This window comes from Bubalus bubalis, chromosome 24 (genome assembly GCF_019923935.1).
Source record: "Bubalus bubalis isolate 160015118507 breed Murrah chromosome 24, NDDB_SH_1, whole genome shotgun sequence".
Classification (NCBI taxonomy): domain Eukaryota; kingdom Metazoa; phylum Chordata; class Mammalia; order Artiodactyla; family Bovidae; genus Bubalus; species Bubalus bubalis.
In genome coordinates, this window is record NC_059180.1 from 39,377,046 (window position 1) to 39,392,859 (window position 15,814).

Here is a 15,814-nt window from a genome sequence, read left to right on the forward strand (position 1 = left end):
TATAATCATAAGGGATTTGATCTAGGTCATACCTGAATGGTCTAGTGGTTTTCCCTACTTTCTTCAGTTTAAGTCTGAATTTGGCAATAAGGAGTTCATGGTCTGAGCCACAGTCAGCTCCTGGTCTTGTTTTTGCTGACTGTATAGAGCTTCTCCATCTTTGGCTGCAAAGAATATAACCAATCTGATTTCGGTGTTGACCATCTGGTGATGTCCATGTATAGAGTCTTCTCTTGTGTTGTTGGAAGAGGGTGTTTGTTATGACCAGTGCATTTTCTTGGCAAAACTCTATTAGTCTTTGCCCTGCTTCATTCCATATTCCAAGGCCAAATTTGCCTGTTACTCCAGGTTTTTCCTGACTTCCTACTTTTGCATTCCAGTCCCCTATAATGAAAAGGACATCTTTTTGGGGTGTGAGTTCTAAAAGGTCTTGTAGGTCTTCACAGAACCGTTCCACTTCAGCTTCTTCAGCGTTACTGGTTGGGGCATAGACTTGGATTACTGTGATATTGAATGGTTTGCCTTGGAAACGAACAGAGATCATTCTGTCATTTTTGAGATTGCATCCAAGTACTGCATTTTGGACTCTTTTCTTGACCATGATGGCCACTCCATTTCTTCTGAGGGATTCATGCCTGCAGTAGTAGATATAATGGTCATCTGAGTTAAATTCACCCATTCCAGTCCATTTCAGTTTGCTGATTCCTAGAATGTCAACATTCACACTTGCCATCTCTTGTTTGACCACTTCCAATTTGCCTTGATTCATGGACCTGACATTCCAGGTTCCTATGCAATATTGCTGTTTACAGCACTGGACATTGCTTCTATCACCAGTCACATCCACAGCTGGGTATTGTTTTTGCTTTGGCTCCATCCCTTCATTCTTTCTGGAGTTATTTCTCCACTGATCTCCAGTAGCATATTGGGCACCTACTGACCTGGGGAGTTTCTCTTTCAGTATCCTATCATTTTGCCTTTTCATACTGTTCATGGGGTTCTCAAGCGAAGAATACTGAAATGGTTTGCCATTCCCTTCTCCAGTGGACCACATTCTGTCAAATTGATAAAGGACAGAAATGGTATGGACCTAACAGAAGCACAAGATATTAAGAAGAGATGGCAAGAATACACAGAAGAACTGTACAAAAAAGACCTTCACGACCCAGATAATCACAATGGTGTGATCACTGACCTAGAGCCAGACATCCTGGAATGTAAAGTCAAGTGGGCCTTAGAAAGCATCACTAAGAACAAAGCTAGTGGAGGTGATGGAATTCCAGTTGAGCTATTCCAAATCCTAAAAGATGATGCTGTGAAAGTGCTGCACTCAATCTGCCAGCAAATTTGGAAAACTCAGCAGTGGCCACAGGACTCGAAAAGGTCAGTTTTCATTCCAATCCCAAAGAAAGGCAATGCCAACGAATGCTCAAACTACTGCACAATTGCACTCATCTCACATGCTAGTAAAGTAATGCTCAAAATTCTCCAAGCCAGGCTTCAGCAATATGTGAACCGTGAACTTCCTGATTTCAAGCTGGTTTTAGAAAAGGCAGAGGAACCAGAGATCAAATTGCCAACATCCGCTGGATCATGGAAAAAGCAAGAGAGTTCCAGAAAAACATCTATTTCTGCTTTATTGACTAGGCCAAAGCCTTTGACTGTGTGGATCACAATAAACTGTGGAAAATTCTTTAAGAGATGGGAATACCAGACCACCTGATCTGCCTCTTGAGAAATTTGTATGCAGGTCAGGAAGCAACAGTTAGAACTGGACATGGAACAACAGACTGGTTCCAAATAGGAAAAGGAGTACGTCAAGGCTGTATATTGTCACCCTGTTTATTTAACTTATATGCAGAGTACATCATGAGAAACGCTGGACTGGAAGAAACACAAGCTGGAATCAAGATTGCCGGGAGAAATATCAATAACCTCAGATATGCAGATGACACCACCCTTATGGCAGAAAGTGAAGAGGAACTCAAAAGCCTCTTGATGAAAGTGAAAGTGGAGAGTGAAAAAGTTGGCTTAAAGTTCAACATTCAGAAAACGAAGATCATGGCATCCGGTCCCATCACTTCATGGGAAATAGATGGGGAAACAGTGGAAACAGTGTCAGACTTTATTTTTCTGGGCTCCAAAATCACTGCAGATGGTGACTGTAGCCATGAAATTAAAAGACGCTTACTCCTTGGAAGAAGTTATGACCAACCAAGATAGCATATTCAAAAGCAGAGACATTACTTTGCCAACAAAGGTCCGTCTAGTCAAGGCTATGGTTTTTCCTGTGGTCATGTATGGATGTGAGAGTTGGACTGTGAAGAAGGCTGAGCGCCGAAGAATTGATGCTTTTGAACTGTGGTGTTGGAGAATACTCTTGAGAGTCCCTTGGACTGCAAGGAGATCCAACCAGCCCATTCTGGAGATCAGCCCTGGGATTTCTTTGGAAGGAATGATGCTAAAGCTGAAACTCCAGTACTTTGGCCACCTCATGTGAAGAGCTGACTCATTGGAAAAGACTCTGATGCTGGGAGGGATTGGGGGCAGGAGGAGAAGGGGACGACAGAGGATGAGATGGCTGGATGGCATCACTGACTCGATGGACGTGAGTCTCAGTGAACTCTGGGAATTGGTGATGGACAGGGAGGCCTGGCGTGCTGCGATTCATGGGGTCACAAAGAGTCGGACACGACTAAGCGACTGATCTGATCTAATGAATTTCTACAACTCAAAAAGACAAACAACCCAATTTTAAAATGACCAAAGAGGACTTCTCTGATGGTCCAGTGGTTGAGAGTCTGCCTCCAAGGTAGAGGACACAAGCTGGATCCCTTGTCCGGGAAGATGCCACAGGCCGTGAAGCAACTAAGTCTGTGCACCGCAACTGCTGAGCCCGTGCTCTAGAGTCTGTGCTCAGAAACAAGAAACGACATCGCAATGAGAAGCCCAAGCACCACACCTAGAGAGTAGCCCTGCTCACTGCAACTAGAGAAAGCCCACAAGTAGCAACATAGACCCAGTGCAGCCAATCAATCAATCAATCAATAAATATAAAACTATATAAAATAAAATGGCCAAAGGACTCAAAGAGACATTTCTTCAAAGAAGAGAACAAACATATAAAAAGCTGCTTACATCATTAGTCACTGGGGGAATGAAGATCAAAAACTTAATGAAAAAGCACTTTATACTCATTTAAATAGCTACAATAATGCAAAATAGAAAAATAGCTAGTGTTGGCAAGAAGAAAGAAAAAAAAGGAACCCCTGATGAGAACATTTAGGCATACCCTGGAGATACTGAGGGTTCAGTTCCAGACCCTGCAACAAAGCAAACATCACAGCAGAGAAAGTGACAGAATTTTCTTGTTTTCCCAGTGCATATAAAAGTTATAGTTACACAATACTGCAATCTTTTTTTTTTTAGATCTTAGTTCCCTGACCAGGAATTGAACCCGTGCTCCCTGCGGTGGAATTGTGAAGTCTTAGCTAGTGGGCCACCAGGGAAGACCCATTAGGTATGCAATAGCATTATATCTAAAAAATGCTGTAACAATTACAACAGTACCAGCTGTAATAGATCACTGATCATAGATCACCATAACAAATATAATAATGTAACAGCTTAAAATGCTGTGAGAATTGTCAAAATGTGACACGGAAACAAAAAGTGAGAAAATGTTGTTGGGATAATGGTGCTGTTAGATTTGCTGACACAGGGTTGTAACAAACTTTCAATTTGTAAAAATGCATTATCTGTGATGGGCAATAAAACAAAGTGTAATAAAAACAAGGTATGTTTATAAAATAGTTCAGACCCAATAGAAAAGTTTGTTGCTCAAAAATTAAACATAAAACTGGGAATTTCCTAACCTTTTCTCCAGTGGTTCAGCAGTAAAAGAATCTGCCTGCAATGCAGGAGATACAGGAGACATGGGTTTGATCTCTGTATCAGGAAAATCCCCTGGAGGAGGGGATGGCAACCCATTCCAATATTCTTACCTAGAGAATCCCATGGACAGAGACTGGCAGGCTACAGTCCATAGAGTTGCAAAGAGTGGGACGTGACTAAAGTGACTGAGCATGCATGGGAATTCTCTGGAGGGCTAGTGATTAGGACTGGATGCTTTCACTGCCGTGGCCCAGGTTCAAGACCTGGTTGGAGAACTGGAATCCTGCAAGCCACTTGGTGGTACAGCAAAAAAAATAAGTTAAACATAAAACTAAAATATGTCCCCACAGTACCCCTTCTGGGTATATACCCAGGAGAACTGAAACAAATACTTGTATATGTACATTTACAGCAGGACTATCACAATAGCCAAAAAGCAGAAACAAATGTCTATCAACAGATGAGTGGATAAACACATTGTGTTATTCAGCCAAAAAGGAATGAAGTGCTGATCGATACATGCTACAATGTGGATCAACTTCAATAGCATTATTCTAGTGAAAGAAAATCAGGCCCAATGTGTTACATATAAGATTATGTTTAAATTAAATACTCAGATTAGAGAAATCCAGAGGGACAACAAGCAGGTTTATGATTTGCCAGGCACTATGCGGAAACAAGAATGAAGTTTTCTTTGGGTGTAATGAAAATATTCTTGAACTAGACAGAAGTGGCAGCTGCACAAAATTATGTATGTACTAAATGCCACTTGACTGTTCACTTTAAAATGCTTAATTTTGCTTTATGTGACTGTCACCTCATTAAATATTTGCCTATAAAAATCAACTTGCATCAAAACCACAATGAGGTACCATCTCACACTGGTCAGAATGGCTGCTATCAAAAAGTCTACAAACAATAAATGCTGGAGAGGGTGTGGAGAAAAGGGAACCGTCTTACACTGTTAGTGGGAATGCAAACTAGTACAGCCACTATGGAGAACAGTGTGGAGATTCCTTAAAAAACTGGAAATAGAACTGCCATACAACCCAGCAATCCCACTGCTGGGCATACACACTGAGGAAACCAGAATTGAAAGAGACACGTGTACCCCAATGTTCATTGCAGCACTGTTTACAATAGCCAGGACATGGAAGCAACCCCGATGTCCATAGGCAGACAAATGGATAAGAAAGTTGTGGTACATATACACAATGGAATATTACTCAGCTATTAAAAAGAACACATTTGAGGCAGTTCTAATAAGGTGGATGAAACTGAAGCCTATTTTACAGAATGAAGTAAGTCAGAAAGAAAAACACCAATACAGTATATTAACACATATATATGGAATTTAGAAAGATGGTAATGATGACCCTATATGCTAGACAGCAAAACAGACACAGATATAAAGAACAGACTTTTGGACTCCATGGGAGAAGGCAAGGGTAGGATGACTTGAGAGAATAGCATTGAAATATGTATATTACCATATGCGAAATAGATGACCAGTCCAAGTTCGATGCATGAAATAGGGCACTCAAAGCCAAACTGGGACAATGCTGAGGGATGGTATGGGGATGGAGTGGAAGGGGGTTCAGGACAGGGGGACACATGAACACCCGTGGCTGATTCATGTCAATGTATGGCAAGAACCACCACAATATTGTAAAGTAATTAGCCTTTAAGTATAATAAAGAAATTAATTTAAAAAATCAACTTGCCATATTTATGTGGGTCTATTTCTGGACTCTTCATTCTATGCCATTGATCTGTGTGTCTTCCCCTTTACCAAGACCACACTTTTCATTAGCATAACTTTAGAGGAAAGTCTTATAATCAAGTGATGTCATTTCTTCAGTTTCTTTCTTATTTTTCAAACTATTTAGGCTATTCTAGTTCTTTTATCTTTCCACATTGTATTAAATCTATTGACTGGTTTGGGGAGAACTGACATCTTTGTTATGTTGAGTTTTTTCAGTTTATGAATGTGATTTGTTTTCCTATTTATTTAGGACTCCTTTGATTTATGTATTTCACCAGTGGTTTATGGTTCTCAGTATATCTAACCTGCACATGTTTCCTTAGATTTATGTCTAAACATTTATTTTTTGAAGCTATTGTAAATTACATTGTTTCCAGTGTACAGAAATAGAATGTTTTGTTTACTGATCTTGCATTCTGTGATCTTACTAAATTTACTTATTCTACTCCAGAAATTTTCGCAGGGTTAGGATTTTCCACATTTAGTCATGTCATCTGTGAATAAACACAGCTTTGTTTTTCCTTTTCAACCTGGATGTTTTTTAATTTCCTTTTCTTTCATTATTGTACTGGCCATGTCTTCCAGTACAATGCTAAACAGGGGTGGCAGGAGTGGATATTCTTCTCTTGTTCCTTATCTCAAAAGGGAAAGCATTTGATCTTTGATAATTATGTGTGATATGAGCTATAGGCGGAGAAGGCAATGGCACCCCACTCCAATACTCTTGCCTGGAAAACCCCATGGATGGAGGAGCCTGGAAGGCTGCAGTCCATGCGGTCGCTGAGAGTCGGACATGACTGAGCGACTTCACTTTCACTTTTCACTTTCATGCATTGGAGAAGGAAATGGCAACCCACTCCAGTGTTCTTGCCTGGAGAATCCCAGGGACGGGGGAGCCTGGTGGGCTGCCGTCTATAGGGTTGCACAGAGTCGGACATGACTGAAGTGACTTAGCAGCAGCAGCAGCATGAGCTATAGGGATTTTGGTCTTTTTGTGTGTGTGTGGGAGGGGGGTATGTGGCATGCAGAGTATTAGTTCTGTGACCAAAAATTGAACCTGTGCCTCCTGCACAAAACCACAGAGTTCTAACCACTGGACTGCCAGGGAAGTCCTACGTTTTTTCTAGCAGATGATCTTTTACAGGTTTAAAAAGTTCCATTTTATTCCTAGTTTCCTGGGAATTTTGGTCATAAATGTATTTTGTCTCCATTTTCACTAAAGTGCTCCCTTTCAGTTTCTAGTTGTGCTGCACTGAAGTAAAAGGGTATCAGAGAACATGAACAGTAAACTCACTATCAATTCAGTAGTAGTTTGAATTCTGGTATTCTTCTACAAATCACCTACTGCTATTAACGGTTTGAAGTTCTCAAACAGTTGCTCCATGCATTATACCCAGGTTTTAGAGTTTGTGTCTAGGCGAGAGAAAAAGTGAAGCATGCTTACTTCTTACCTAGAAATGGAACCCAAATAATATTCATAATGGTTTGTCTCATGCCTTTCCAATCTCTATTCATTTTATTTCTTTTACTATATTATAGGTTCTCTACTCTGATACCTAATCCCTGACTCCACAGAAGCCTTCCCAAATGTTTACTTCTTTTCAAAGCCTTCCCTTAGTCTGTCTTTCTTCTTGTCCACAATCTTCTTCCCTGTCCTACCTGTTACTATTTGTTACCTGGAAGCTGACTTGTCACCCTCTGCTTTAGTCCCTTCTTAGTTTTTAAATTGAGATATGTCACATATCATAAAATTCACCATTTTGAAGTATTTAACTCGGTGGTTTTATTAGCATATTTACATTTCATCATCACTATTTAATACCTGAACAAGAACAATATAATTAGCAGAGGAATTTCTGGGTAAAACAGTAAGTCTATGTTTAACTTTTGAAGTTACTGCCAAAATGTTTTCTACAGTGGCTGTACAATTTAAATTTCCACCCGCAGTGTATGAGGGTTCTAATTTCTTCACATCCTTGAAAACACATCTTATTATCTTTTACAATTACAACCATGTTAGTGGATATAAGTGGTATCTCATTGTGGATTTGATATGCATTTTCATGGTGGCTAATGACGTTGAGTCCCTTTTTATGTGCTGATTGGCCATTTGTGTATCTTATTGTGAGAAATGTCTATTTAAATCTTTGCCCTTTTCAAGATTTCCCTGGTGGTCCAGGGAATGTAGATTTGATCCCTAAGCCCATGTGCCTCAACTAGAGACCATGTGCTCTGGATGCTGTGCCATTGCTAGAGAGAAGCCTGTACAACAAAGAGCCCACATGCCCCCAACTAAAACTTGATGCAGCCATAAATAAATAAATATAATAAAACCCACTTATTTGCCCTTTTCAATATTAAATTCTCTACCACTGCATTGCCTTCATATAGTATTAAATAATGCTGCTTAAGATGAAGTTTCTGACCACTTGGTGTTGATGGCTGTGAAAATTTGAGACACAGACCCAAACAAAAGCCAAACAAACAAAAAAACCTTATAGCAAGTAGAATTGCTTGTATATTAAAGTGCCTAAATTTTTGTACCCTTCTCTGCATTTACTGAAAATGCATCTAGAACTTCTTGTCTCTGCCTTTAATGCTCTAGTCACATTATCCGTAAGAAGTTAAAAACTTAAAAATATCAAAGATACTCTCCAAATGTGAATGCTAAAGTCCACTCTCAAAAAAGTAGAGTGCCTAAGCCAATTTAAAATCTTTTAAAATTAAAATTAAGTTTTGTAAGACAGTAGAGTTGAGTGTTTCTTATTCTAGTTTGGGGAAGCTGTGATTGGTCTTGAAAATAAGGCAGAGTGATAAACTGACCACGGAAAGCCAATCTGTCAAACAAATGAATGATTTAAATATCATACATATTGTTTTAACCATATAAAGAAACCTAGAAAATGCCCATTTTATCCCCAACCTAGCATTCTTTAGAAACAAAAATGCAAAACCCGAAATGTTTGTGAACATAAAATCCTACCACCAAAAACAATGCCCGGCACACAGAAAGTGCCCAATAAACATCTGCCTGATGTTGAATGAATAAATGAACATTCACAGTGCACATCTCTCTAAAAGTTTTCAGGAGCAAACATTTATAGGCAGAGATTAAAGAAGAACCCGTTTTTGGCAGCAGGTTTATGTAAGTGTTAATTTGGGAGCTGCAGGTGACAAACACTAGTTCAGGGAAAATTCTGAGAGATAGTGAAGGACAAGGAACCCTGGCGTGCTGCAGTTCATGGGGTCGCAAAGAATCAGACACAACTTAACAACTGAACAACAACACAGGCACCAGGAATGCTGGTTACAAATAACACTTGGTTTGTTGATTTTTATAAATGTTAGATTACAGCAAGTATTATTTGGCCATGGAATGATCTTTCAAAGCATTTTCCACACACAATTCTTAACTATCAGAGCACTGGGTATTGAAGCACATTGTAACTACTTTAACTCCAGAAAGAGAATCAAGGGAAGGAATGGACACTAACCAAGAAAAAAGAGAAAATTCCTCCTTTTGAGGAAGTGTGGTGCCAAATGGGGACAAAAATAGAATAGGAATATTTAATTTCCATTTCACTTTTCATCTTAGCTGTTACCAACATGTTATAGTTAAATACTAATAAAAATACAATCAAGCAGGAATGGTTAGAGGGAATTATAATAAATTCTAATGTTTTTAGTATTCATTTACACATTATTTCAATTAAAAAAGAAAACCAATTAAAGTAGGTAAATGAGGGTACTTTGAGCTCCAGGGGAAATGTCTCATGTGAATATGTTAGAGAGTTCTTGCTATTATTATTTTCTGCCACTTAATGAATCACTCTGGGGCTTGTTAAAAGTTAGCAGTTGATCATGAAGTTTCAACTTTTAATAAGTTGCTCTAGTGATCACTACAGGCATCTAGTATTCCTTGTGGACCACCCTCATTATGAGGCATATGGGTTGCCTGTGGTTCTCATAAATGAATATCCTTGGGAGGGGGAGCGTATCAGGAGGGGCCTCTTACAAAGTCATCTTGACAACTTGTTGGTCAAGCTCTGGTTGCCCTCTGAGGGAGGGAAACACAGCTCCCTTGTTCTTAATTAAGCTTGCCTCTTGTGGAGACAGGGCCTCTGTTGAGTGGGAATACTTTCTCATAGACGGATTAGGGTATGGTTGTCAAGATTTATTGATCTCTTTTAAAAGGAACTATTTATTCATGGAATGTCATATGTTTTTGCTTTAAAATATTCCAAAACAAAATAAAAACAAAAACTGGATAGGATAAGTGAAACAAAATAGGCAAAATGTTGATAACTGGTGAAGTCTACATAGGGGTTCATCATATAATTACTATGTTTGATAACTTCCATAATGAAAATTGTAAAATATATATCTATAAAAGGATTATTAATCTCCAACATTTATTATCTTAAATCAGCTACTGCTCTATGTATTAGAACTCTTTGCAGTTACAATTCACACTGGCTTAAACAATAAAATGAAGTTATAGATTTATGTATTAGCAGCTGAAAAGTCCAGGGCAATTCTAGGTGTCAGGTGATGCTTGATCTGACAGCTCAACGGTGTCACCGAAACCTGCATCATATGTATCACTGCTCTGCCTTCTGTGGTATTGTTTTCATCCTAAGGCTCACATCTCCTGTTTCGAGGAGACTGAACATCTGCTGGGTTATATGTGTCATCCTGCAAGTGTTGGATCTGTTCTAGTGTTTCCAACAAGTCGTGATGGGATCGGCTTAAAGTCACAGGCCTAATCCTGAGCCATCTTTCTAACCAAGGACGGAGAAACTCCTGGGGAGTAAATGAGTTCTGAAGTTGAAAGATCTTATACTGGACTTCAACCCACTGTTACGATTTACTTGGGTGCATAACACATCCTTCACGGAATAGCTCTGCACATCTCAGTGTTCTCTGCCTACCAGCTCGGAACCCACTGACAGAACAGATTTCCAAGGCCCTTCCAGGTCCTTTTACACACCTCAGTGTTGAGAGTCCTGGGGAAGAGACGTGCCAAGGATCTGAAGGGCCCCCTAGGACTGTGTGTGCACTCAGGCCCTTGCTGAATTGCAGGCATTTGGGTCCAGCGCAAGCACTGAAGAGCAGATGTGGTGGGGGAACGTGCTGGGAGGAGAGGCAACCTGAGTGGAGGTGCTTTCCCTGGGGTGCACATGGAATCCAGTCTTCCTACCCCTGGGTGAAGCTCCCTGAGCTCCAAGCTAGAGTATTCAGGCAGCTGGAATGACAGCCTTAAGACATTCCAAGGTACCCAATGTAGGTCACCTCTGTGCGTTCCTTGACAGGACCTACAAGCTCTTTGCTTCCATCTCTTCTGAAAAAGAACAAGATGAGAACTCACAGCCATCACACATCTGTCAAACAGTCAATACCTAAAGAAGAGAGCACACTGGGACAGGGGTGCTCTGAGTGACCAAAGCTAATGTTTGGTGCCTATGGTAGCTTTTTTCTGTTTGATGTAAGTTGATCCTTGAAGGACACAGGTTTGAACTGTGAGGCCCCACTCACATGGGGAGCCTACTGAATAACTCAGTACTAAAGTACATGACAGAGAAGGCAATGGCACCCCACTCCAGTACTTTTCCCTAGAAAATCCCATGGATGGAGGAGCCTGGTAGGCTGCAGTCCATGGGGTCACTAGAGTCGGACACGACTGAGTGACTTCACTTTCACTTTTCACTTTCATGCACTGGAGAAGGAAATGGCAACCCACTCCAGTGTTCTTGCCTGGAGAATCCCAGGGACGGGAAGCCTGGTGGGCTGTCTATGGGGTCGCACAGAGTCGGACATGACTGAAGCGACTTAGCAGCAGCAGCAGCAAAGTACATGATCCATGCCTGGTTGAAGTTGCAGAACCACGGATCCAGAGGGCCAGTGGTAAAATCATACACAAATTTTGAACAGTCCAGCAGCTGGCACCCCCAACCTACTCCATGTGTTGCTCAAGAATCAACTGTATTTTCATTCTTATATTCATTATAAGTCAGTTTTGTGCCCAACACTGAAGATTCAAGGCTACACAGGACAAAGCCACTGCCCTCTTGATGCTTATATTCTAATCGATGCAGATAGACAAAAACAACAAACCAAGTAACTCTACTTTGTGATACATGCTGTGAAGCACAGCACTCAGAATGGTGAGGGCAGACAGGACTGACTGAACAAGAGTGAAGGTCAAGAGAAGATAAAGCCCTTGTGCAAGCTTGGGTTTCAAAATGTGGGAGCTGTGGAGAGATTCAAGAGGAGAATATTGTACAAGCGCCTCTTAATTCAAAGAGTAAGGACTCGGGAACTCTCTGACAGTCCAGTGGTTAGAACTCCAGTCTTTCATTGCCAAAGGCGCAGGTTCAATCCCTGGTTGGGGAACTAAGATACCACAAGCCACGTGGTGCAGCCAAACAGATAAAAGACCGGAAATGAGCCTCTCCTTTAAGGAGGATAAATAGCTTTGATGTTGGGTAATGCTTATCATAGTTACGGGATGAAGGAAACATTTAAAAAACATTTCCCTAACTACACGTAAGAAACTAAATTTAAAAAAAACAGAAAAGAAAAAAAAAAGTGGTGGGGGACTTCCCTGGAGTCCATGGGTTAAGAGTCCTTGCTTCTACTGCAGGGGGTAGGGAGGCAAGTTTGATCCTGGGTTGGGGAACTAAGATCCTGCAAGCTGCACAATGCAGTCAAAAAAGAAACTATTGTTCCTTACTCTACTAATATTAAAAATATGCATATTTATTTATTTGGCTGCGCCAAGTCTTAGTTGCAGCATGCAGGATCTTTCCATTGCAGCATGTGAACTCAGTTTTGGTATGTGCGATCGAGTTTCCTGATCAGAGATTGAACTCAGGCCCCCAGCCTTGGGAGTGCAGAGTCCTAGCCACTGAATTACCAGGGAAGTCCCAATCTGCTAACATTTTTTTAAAGTTTGCTTTAAAGCTTAAAATATCTAACTCTTCTCTTCATGAACATTAAATATCCGTCACTTTTACATTTTTTTCAGATGCTCTGAAACTGTTTGGTGTACAAGTCATTGTTGTTCAGTCGTTAAGTCATGTCCAACTCTTTGCAACCCCATGAACTGCAGCACACCAGGCTTCCCTGTCCAAGTCATAGACAAATACTTAGTGTGGGAATCATGATGTTGGAAATGTTACATTTATTGGCTTAAAAACTCCACAGAAAGTCTTCTTACTAAGTTCTTCCTTGAAGGTGCAGGGTATTCAAATACAATAAACCTTTACATTTTTGTGCTAGTGCTTAGACCTGAGCAGTTTGAGATTCATCATCCTACAGTGGTGGAAATGAGAAGTGATTCTGATAGCTTTCCTACATCTGAAACTGAGTGAAAGACAAGAGCTGGCTTACATAATTCCTCTCACAAGAGCCAGATGGGAAACAGCCTTAAGTGAAGCGCAGGCACTGTCATCACGGATGAATTATACAGGAGGGAAGCCTGACAAGACGCCTGACTGTGGAAGGAAATTCAGTGCAGCCCAGTACCCTTGTCTGCTGGAGAATTCATACACAAAGAAACCCTACATGTACATTGGGTTTGGTTGATGCTTTGAACAGTGCTCCAGCCTTGCTCCCCACTGAACCCACACAGGGAAGAAACTATAAAAGCGCCAAGTGTGGAAGAGATTCAGCAACAATATGCTTTTGTAACTTGTTTGAAAAGAAACCTAGAAATAGTGTGTGGCTAAAGCTTCAACCAGAGAAGGCAATGGCACCCCACTCCAGTACTCTTGCCTGGAAAATCCCATGGATGGAGCCTGGTAGGCTGCAGTCCATGGGGTCGCTGAGAGTCGGACAGGACTGAGTGACTTCACTTTCACTCTTCACTTTTATGCATTGGAGGAGGAAATGGCAACCCATTCCAGTGTTCTAGCCTGGAGAATCCCAGGGATGGCAGGGCCTGGTGGGCTGCCATCTATGGGGTCGCACAGAGTTGGACACGACTGAAGTGACTTAGCAGCAGCAGCAGCAAAGCTTCAACACTTTCTACTGAGGCACTTTAAAGACTACACAGGAGAGAACCCACAGAATGTTGAGGAAGCCTTCAGCAAATAATCAGTGAGCCCTGGAGGGAACACTCCTGAGATAAAAGCAATGGGCAGCCTTGATCCATTACATGTGAACAGGAATGAGTCAGAGAATGCACAAGGTGCTCAGTAAACACTGGTCTGTGGTGTGAAATGGTTCAGTGAACGTCTGAAAAACCCTTTACAGTGTTCAAATCTTCTGCATTACTCCCAACTGTCCAGATGGATAGAAAAGAAAGAAAAGTGAACTCCCTCAGTCGTGTCCAATTCTTTGTGACCCCACGGACTGTAGCCTACCAGGCTCCTCCACCCATGGGATCTTCCAGGTAAGAATACTGGAGTGCATTGCCATTTCCTTCTCCAGATCTTCCCGACCCAGGGATTGAACCCAGGTACTCCTGGTAGGCAACACTTTATCATCTAAGCCACCAGGGAAGTCCATTGGCAGATCGGTTTAAACCCCTGACAGGATTTCTGCCATAAGTCATAAGAGGTCACTGTGGAACCAAAGAGCAGGGCTCCTCACTTGCCTCGCGCAGGGCATGTCATTCATTCACGTAAGCACACTGTAGAGTTAAGTAAAGTACAGCAGAAAACATGTTCACTAGGAGAACAAAGAACTAGAGCTCCAAGCATCCTTACCTTGTTCTGAAGAATCGAAAAGGCCACTTAGGATTGTCTCAAGTTCTCCAGCAGAATTAAACACTGTTCTGTTTCAAAAGCTGATCGAAACACCAGAGTTTTCGTTTCCAAGCTCTCCTCCTGTACTTCCCCTCTAGTCAAGACAGTGGAAGTTCTCAAGATCAGCTTGAGGTTACAGTCAGCTTAATGGCCAGAACTCTGGGTATGCAATGGTCCCAGGACTGTGACCACTGGGATGCACCAGTGCAGAGAAGGTGTCAAAGATCTAGGGGCTAGACTAGATCAGTGATCTACTTCTCAGAAGCAACCCTGGAGCCACTTGTAAGGCTGTTAACTGAACACACAAAAAATTAAGCACCTTCTGGTTTGTCCTAGAAATCATCTGGTTACAAAGGTCACATTAGCGAGACTGAACCCAGGGTCAAGTCTGAATTCATTTTTGAACCAAGGTTCAATAGTTTTAGTTTTATATTGTTGTTTTAGTAATCAGCTCTCATTCCTGTGATGAGGTATCGAAATGCCTTCTTCTAACTTGCACATATCCAACCCAAATTCCAAACATAAGGAATAAGACACCGTGCTGCTAACTAGTGGCTAGGACTTTCCCACTGGAGGTTTCTCATTCCCCAACTGGACTGGACTGCTCCTGTGATCCTGTCCAAGTTTCTTCCCAACTGTCACCTTTCAGTCCAGGGAAAGAAGCCACATTCCTCTTTATACTGTGGGAAAATTTGGTGACTTGTGTCCTGGTTCTCTGAGGCACAACTCACAAAAGGCACAAGAGGTATTTAACAAACAATCACTTGAAGTCTGCTACATTCACATGAAGAATGGAAGGAAATCCCTACCCCATCTCAAGCCCACTGATGGACAGAAACCCTTCCAGTGCATGAGGGGCTAATGGAGCAGTGGTGCAGTGGAGGACAAAGACAAAGTGGAATAAGGTCAGGGAGAGGGAGAGATGGTTGCCTCATCCACTTCAACAACTGACCTCTTATTTGTTTTGGGTAAGCAATCCAGTCTTTCTTTCCCATCACCTACAATCTTGTAAGCTCCTATGTGTTTCCACTGGTGTTACAGTTACATCGTCTCAGTGGAGCATCAAGAGGAAACTAGATCTCTTCCGAGGACCAAAGACCAGGCAGAATGACAAAAGTTTCTGAGCTCTACCAGAACAGCCAGCCCAATTAAGACAGGTCACGTTATGCTGTAGAAACACACAGCACCAACATCCCAGTGATTTAACACAACAAAAGTTTATTTATTGTTCCTACAAAGTGCATTACAGGTCTGGCAGACCATCTAGAACAGATACCTCTCCCCAGTGTGGGAGGTCAGCATTCCAGACTGTTCTGATCTCGTAGCTCCTATGTGCTTACATGACTGAGGCAGAAGACAGCACAAGAGTCCTGTACCAACAAATAAGTGCTTCAGTCAAGAAGTG